Source organism: Theropithecus gelada, chromosome 19 (assembly GCF_003255815.1).
Source record: "Theropithecus gelada isolate Dixy chromosome 19, Tgel_1.0, whole genome shotgun sequence".
Taxonomy (NCBI): Eukaryota; Metazoa; Chordata; class Mammalia; order Primates; family Cercopithecidae; genus Theropithecus; species Theropithecus gelada.
Genome location: NC_037687.1, coordinates 11,943,760 through 11,950,802, shown reverse-complemented (window position 1 = coordinate 11,950,802; position 7,043 = coordinate 11,943,760). Strand labels below are relative to the sequence as shown.

The 7,043-nt window shown below is 46.6% G+C and overlaps 1 long non-coding RNA gene across 1 annotated transcript in view; it reads right to left on the bottom strand.

Annotated features, from left to right (window-relative positions):
- Positions 1-1,248: 1,248 nt before the first annotated feature.
- Positions 1,249-7,043, bottom strand: part of LOC112612375 — a 35,950-nt gene continuing 30,155 nt past the window's right edge. Inside the window, exon 3 of the long non-coding RNA XR_003116851.1 lies at positions 1,249-2,755. This is a non-coding gene — a long non-coding RNA (uncharacterized LOC112612375). The remainder of the gene's footprint in view (positions 2,756-7,043) is intronic.

Sequence of the window (7,043 nt, the reverse complement as noted above, 5' to 3'; positions counted from 1 at the left end):
CGCAACTTGGGGCTGGGCACGGTACCTCACGCCTGCAATCCCAGCACTTTGGGAAGCAAAGGCAGGTGGAGCACAAGGTCAGGAGTTCAAGACCAGCTTGGCCAAAATAGTGAAACCCCATGTCTCCTAAAATTACAAAACTTAGCTGGGTGTGGTGGCACGCACCAGTAGTCCCAGCTGCTCGGGAGACTGAGGTAGGAGAATCGCTTGAACAGGGAGGCGGAGGTTGCAGTGAGCAACACCACGCCATTGTACTCCAGCCTGGATCAGTTAGACTCCATCTCAAAAAAAAAAAAAAAAAAAAAATGCAACTTGAGCTGGGCTTGCTTGGTGGCTCACACCTATAAGCCCAGCATTTTGGGAGGTTGAGGCAGGAGGATCACTTGAGGCCAGGACTTTGAGACCAGCCTGGGCAACATAGTGAGACCACATCTCGTTTTAAAAAAAAAAAAAAGGCCAGGTACAGTGGCTCACACCTGTAATCCCAGCACTTTGGGAGGCCAAGGCAGGCAGATTATCTGAGGTAAGGAGTTCGAGACCAACCTAGTCAACATGGTGAATCCCCGTCTCTACTAAAAATACAAAAATTAGCTGGGCATGGTGGTGTGCACCTGTAGTCACAGCTGCTTGGGGAGGCTGAGGCAGGAGAACTGCTGGAACCTGGGAGGCAGAGGCTGCAGTGAGCCGAGATCACGCCACTGCACTCCAGCCTGGGCAATAGAGCTAGACTCCCTCAAAAAATCTGTGACGTTCAGGTTTGGAGAAAGACTTGTTTAGGTTGTCTTCTGGAGAATGGGTTTATGATTTTGACAGTTTATTTAGATCAGAACCTTAAGCTGATTCCAGGTGAGAGTTTCTTGCTGGTGAAAAGGTGCTGAGGCAGGCAGCATTTCCACACTCAGGAGGGGACGGGAACTCACAGGTTGATCCCCTCTGGGGCTGCATTACAGCAGTCAGAACCTGGCTCTTAAAGTTGGGGATGTGACTTATTTTCTGAATGCGGCTTTTCCTTGTGAAGGAGGATGCTTATCTGATCTAGTTCAAATGTTTGCTGTTCTTCCCTTTTCATTGAGACGAAGTCTCTGCTGCCCAGGCTGGAGTGCAGTGGCACGATCTTGGCTCACTGAAACCCCTGCCTCCCGAGTTCAAGTGATTATCCTGCCTTGACCTCCTGAGTAGCTGGGATTACACGCATGTGCCACCATGGCCAGCTTTTTTTTTTTTTTTTTTGAGATGGAGTCTCTGTCGCCAGGAGTGCAGTGGTGCGATCTCGGCTCACTGCAACCTCAGCCTCCCGGGTTCAAGCGGTTCTCCTGCCTCACCCTCCTGAGTAGCCGGGACTACAGGCACGTGTCACCATGCCCAGCTAATTTTTTTTGTATTTTTAGTAGAGGTAGGGTTTCACCATGTTGGCCAGGACGGTCTCGATCTCTTGACCTTGTGATCTGCCCCCCTTGGCCTCTCAAAGTGCTGGAATTACAGCCGTGAGCTGCTGTGCCCGGCCTAGTTTTTTGTATTTTTAGTAGAGAATGGGGTTTCACCATGTTGGCCAGAATGGTCTCAAACTCCTGACCTCAGGTGATTCACCTACCTCGGCCTCCCAAAGTGCTGGGATTATAGGCGTGAGCCATCGCGCCCGGCCCCTTTTGATTTCTTTACAGAATATTGTGATGGTACAACTCTTTTCCATGCACTTAATTTTTGTTCCCTTCTTGGCCATGTTTTTCTTTTTTTCCCTGAAAATGGGTAGACTGAGATAACGTGTGAGGAAGCCTTGGCCATGCCACCAGCCGCTTTTCCCAAATTCGTGATCCCTGGAAGACATCTGGGCCCTCCCTCCTGTTCCAGCCCAGTAGCTTCCAGTAAAGGTACTGCTCCATTGGACATGGAGTATGGAATTGCCTGCTCACACTTGTCCAGGAGGAAGAAACAGAAAGGGCCCAGTGAGTACAGGAAGATGCCAGTGCCCACTGTGGAAAGCCTGGAGCAAGTTTTTCTTAAATGCAAATGTCCCCAGTGTGGGGTCACGTCCAAGCTCCAGAAGGAAGCCTGGCCTCGGGGGTGGGAGGGCTGCTGCTAGAACCTGTCAGTCCAGCTCCACACTTCCATGCTTTCCGTGGCTTCTCCTGAAACCCGGGCCTAGGGAGTGGGGCTTGATCCCTATCCTAGAGGTGCTGGGCGGGGTTGTGTAAATCATCCAATCAGGCGCTCTGCCAGGAGGGTGGGGCCAAGCTCCGTGAGTCTAAGGGGCTCTTGTTCCCCTAACCCACTGAAATCAGCGTTCCAGAGGCTGAGGTGGCTCCACCACAGCTTCTGTCCGGTGGTGACCAGCACTGATCCACGGAGCCAAGGGAGGACCCGGGACACCTGGGAGCCGGGAAATGGTGAGTGTGCAAGGCTGGGCGGGAGGAGGGGCTGGTTGGGACCTGCTGTGGTGGGACCCGGGCCTCTTAGCAGTGATTCCGGGGTCTGCGGACCCGAGTCTCCCTGGCGCAGCTCGGCCCTGGGTCCCCTCGGCTACCGGGTGGGGCTAGGCCAGCAGCCGGGACCCCGGGCATCCTGTCCCATCCCTGCGCGGCAACAGCAGCCCGGGTCTGGAGCCCTCTCGGCAGCACAGCGCTCGCAGTGCCCGCAGCCCCGCGTCTCCCCAGATTGTGTGGGGGCCACGGGAGGATCACGGCGAGAATCCAGACTCCTGTGTGGGGTTCTCCTGGGAGGAGCTGTGGTCTGTGGGGTTCCCAATCCCGCCTTTCACCTGTAAAAATTAAAATGCAGCACCGTTAAATATTTAATTATTTAGCCAAGGGCAGTTCATGAATAACCCAACCATGGCTTGCTCTTTGGGGTCCCCTCAGGGGGGCTTGAAGGAAAGGCTTTTCTAAGGTGTATGAGGAAGCAGACCAAATTCAATCTTTTGATTGGTTATGAGTCGCCTTATTTGGTCTGTTAACCAAAGATTAAAAAAACAGCCGTTTTATTCTCAGCCACGTTTAAGGACAATAGCCTGGGAAGGCAGACCCAGCACAAACAATGTGTCCTGGAGTGGCTACGTGAAGCATTATACCTTGTGTTACATGGAAAATGGGAGAGGTGGGCAGTGACCTTATGCATAAGATAAAGCAAGTATGTGGTTAAAGTATATGAAACGTTAACCAATACACAGGCATCTTAGGGTTTAGAGAGGGATGACTGAATCTGTCCTACCTTTGCTTCATCTGATAGGCAAGGTTGTAATCAGTACAGGTCAGGGAAATATTTGACTTGCAGGCTGAGAGTTCAGCTTTATTTCATGGGTCTGGTTTCTAGTACCTGTATGTCCCAACTTGCAGCCATCTTAGGCCACTTTTTAAAAACAAATTTCTTTCAGTTTTTCCTATTTCTGACAGGTCTATCCAGGTGGAAATGTTCTGGTCCTGTAGTCGGAGGTTAAATTTCATTTTCCTCTAAATTGGTAATTTACAGGCTGCATTTGTGTTCGATTTTGGTATCCTTGGGTAGGAACTCAGGGCACTACAGCCACTCCAATCTGATTGCCTCATTTCTTTTAACACTCCCCAGGGGTACCGATTTTCCCATGTATTTGTTTGCCCTTGCATTTTCCAAATGTGTGGGACGCAGGTCTCAAATCCACAATTCTGTTTGCTGAACTTAACCCTTCTAGGGTTTGTATGAATTCCTAAATTTCCAATTCCTTCCCCACATTCCCAAGTGCCAGCTTTGCTTCATCGATTCAAAATATTACCAACTATTTGTCCTTTATTGTACATTTCAAACAGATGCAGTACTTTATCATTTTTTTCACAGAGCAATAGATGGCTCTTTTTAAAATATTTTTCTGTTTGTGAACATTTCACATGAGGAAAACAGAGTAAGTGCATGAAACTCTGCTGCAAAAAATCTTCGTGCCTCTCCTCCTTTTATCTGCCCTAGGCACAGGCACCTTGCCAGAATGTCTTGGGATTGAGGTTCACTTTTGGAAATTTTACAGGGTGATCTGTCCCTGTTCCTGAGTTTCAGACTTCCTGGGGTTGCCCCAGGATGCTCACAGTCGCCAGGTGTCTTGCAGGATCTAGTGAATAGCAGCCCCTGGTTCACTCCCAGAGGACAACCTCTGCCTTCTGGGCTCAAGCAATCCTCTCAGCCTCTCAGAGTGCTGGGATTACAGGCATGAGCCAAGGCACCCAGCAATTTCTGAATTTTGAATCAGCCTTGTACACCTGTAATGATTCCCACTTGACTGTGGTGTATAGTTCTTTTTCTACATTTTCAGATTCAATCTGTGAATATTTGTTGAGAACTTTTAGGATCTATGATGAGAGTTACTGGTCTATAGTTTTCTACCTTTGTAACGTATCCATCTAGTTTTGGCAGTAGGATTCTGTTGGCCTCACAGCATGTATTAGGAAGTGTTTACTCTTGTATGTTATAGAAAGATTGTAGTGAACTGGTGTCAGTTATTTAAATGTTTGGCAGAAATGACCAGTGAGATCGTCTTGGTCCTTGTCTGTCCTTTTTTGGACCGTTATTACGTTATTAGCTGATTCACTTTCTTTTAACACATATATACCTATTCATATTGCTTATCTCTCCTTGTGTGTGTTTTGGTAGATTGTCTCTTTCAAAGGATTGGTCCATTTCATCTAAGTTATCAAACTTGTGGGCATGGAATTGTTCATAATAATCCTTTATGGTTCTTTTAATGTCCATGGAATTAACAGTGATGAACCCTCTTTCATTTATGATCAGTAATTTTTTGGGTCTTCTTTTTTTCTTACCCTGGCTATAGGGTGTGTGTATATATATATATATATATATATATATATATATATATAAATTTTATTGATATTTTCACAGAACCAGCTTTTGATATTGTTGATTTTCTTTTTTTTTTTTTTTTGAGATGGAGTCTTGCTCTGTCGCCAGATTGGAGTCCAGTGGCACCATCTTGGCGCATGGCAACCTCCACCTCCTGGGTTCAAGCTATTCTTGTGACTCAGCCTCCCCAGTAGCTGCGATTACAGGCACGCGCCACCACACCCAGCTACTTTTTGTATTTTTAGTAGAGATGGTGTTTCACCATGTTGGCCAGGATGGTCTCAATCTCTTGACCTCGTGATCCTCCTGCCTCGGCCTCCCAAAGTACTAGGATTACAGGCGTGAGCCACCGTGCCCAGCCTATGTTACTGATTTTCAATTTTCAATTTCATTGATGTTTTCTGTAATTGTTATTTTCCTGTGTTTGATTTAGATTTATCTTGCTCTTCTTTCTCTGGTTGCCTAAACTAGGTTAGATTGTTGATTTTAGACTTACTCTGCTTTGTTTTATTTGTTTTGTTTATTTGAGACAGGGTCTCACTCTGGCTGGCTGGCTGGACTGCAATTGCATGATCTCAGCTCACTGAAGCCTCAACCTCCTGGGCTGAAGCAATCTTCCCACTTCAGTATTTACATTTGTTAAGAGGTGTTTTATGGCTCAAAATGTGGCCTAACTTGGTGAATATTCCATGCAATCTTGGGAAGGATTTGTAGTTTGCTCTTGTTGGTTGCTGTATCTTACAAATACCTCTTAAATCCAATTGATTGATGATGCTGTTGAGTTAAAACTATACCATTAAATTATCTTTGGGGCCGGGTGCAGTGGCTCATGCCTGTAATCCCAGCAGTCTGGGAGGCCGAGGCGGGTAGATCACCTGAGGTCAAGATTTTGAGACCAGCCTGGCCAATATACTGAAACCCTGTCTCTACTAAAAATACAAAAAACAAAAAAACAAAAAGCTGGGTGTGGTGATGCTCGCCTGTGATCTCAGCTACTTGGGAGGCTGAGGCAGGACAATGACTTGAACCCAGGAGGTAGAGGTTGAGGTGAGCAGAGATTGTGCCACTGCACTACAGCCTGGGTGACAGAGCAAGACTGTCTTAAGGGAAAAAAAAATTATCTTTGGTACTGAAAAGAAAAAAACAAAAACAAAAACCTATACCATTAATGATTTTCTTCCCACTTGATTTGTCAATTACTGATAGAGGTATGTTGGTGTATCCCACTATGAAAGAGAATTTCCTTATTTTTCCTCACAGTTCTATAAGTTTTTGCCTCATGTATTTTGACACTCTGTTATAGTTGCACACCTAATAAGAATTTAAGACAATTGATTTGGCTAGGCTCGGGGGCTCACGCCTGTACACTGGGAGGCCAAGGTGGGTGGCTCACCTGAGGTCAGGAGTTTGAGACCAGCCTGACCAACATGGTGAAACCCTGTCCCTACTAAAAATACAAAAATTAGCTGGGTGTGGTGGCGGGCACCTGTAATCCCAGCTACTGGGGAGGCTGAGGCAGGAGAATCGCTTGAACCCAGGAGGTGGAGGTTGCAGTGAGCCACTGCACTTCCAGCCTGCGTGACAGAGCAAGACTCCATCTCAAAAAAAGTTGATTTAAAGTCTTTGTCTAGTAAGTCTAATGTCTAGGGTTTTAGAAATGGTTTATCTCAAATAATTTTTTCCATTAATGAGTTATGTTTTTCTGTTTCTCTGTATTCCTCATAAATTCTGTTGTTGAAACATGGACATTTGAATGTCATAAGGGATGACTCTAGAAGTCAGTTTCTCCCTCTTCAGTGTTGCTATTTTTGTTTGTTGACTTTTCCAAAGTATTTTTGCAGAGATCGTATTACTTGTTGTGCACAGCCCTTGAAGTTCCTGTTCCTTTAGCTTGTGTTTAGCCTGTGTTTTGACAGCGATTTCCGTGCATCACAAGAGCTAAAGAAGCAGAAACAAAAACCTCACGGTGGCTGGGTATAGTGGCTCATGCCTGTAATTCCAGTACTTTGGGAAGCCGAGGTGGGTGGATCACGAGGTCAGGCGATCAAGACCATCCTGGCTAACTCTGTGAAACTCCGTCTCTACTTAAAAAAAAAAAAAAAAAAAAATTAGCTAGGTGTGGTGGCACGCACCTGCAGTCCCAGCTACTGAGGAAGCTGAGGCAGGAAATCACTTGAACCCGGGAGGTGGAGGGTGCAGTGATTGCACCACTGCACTCCAGCCTGGGC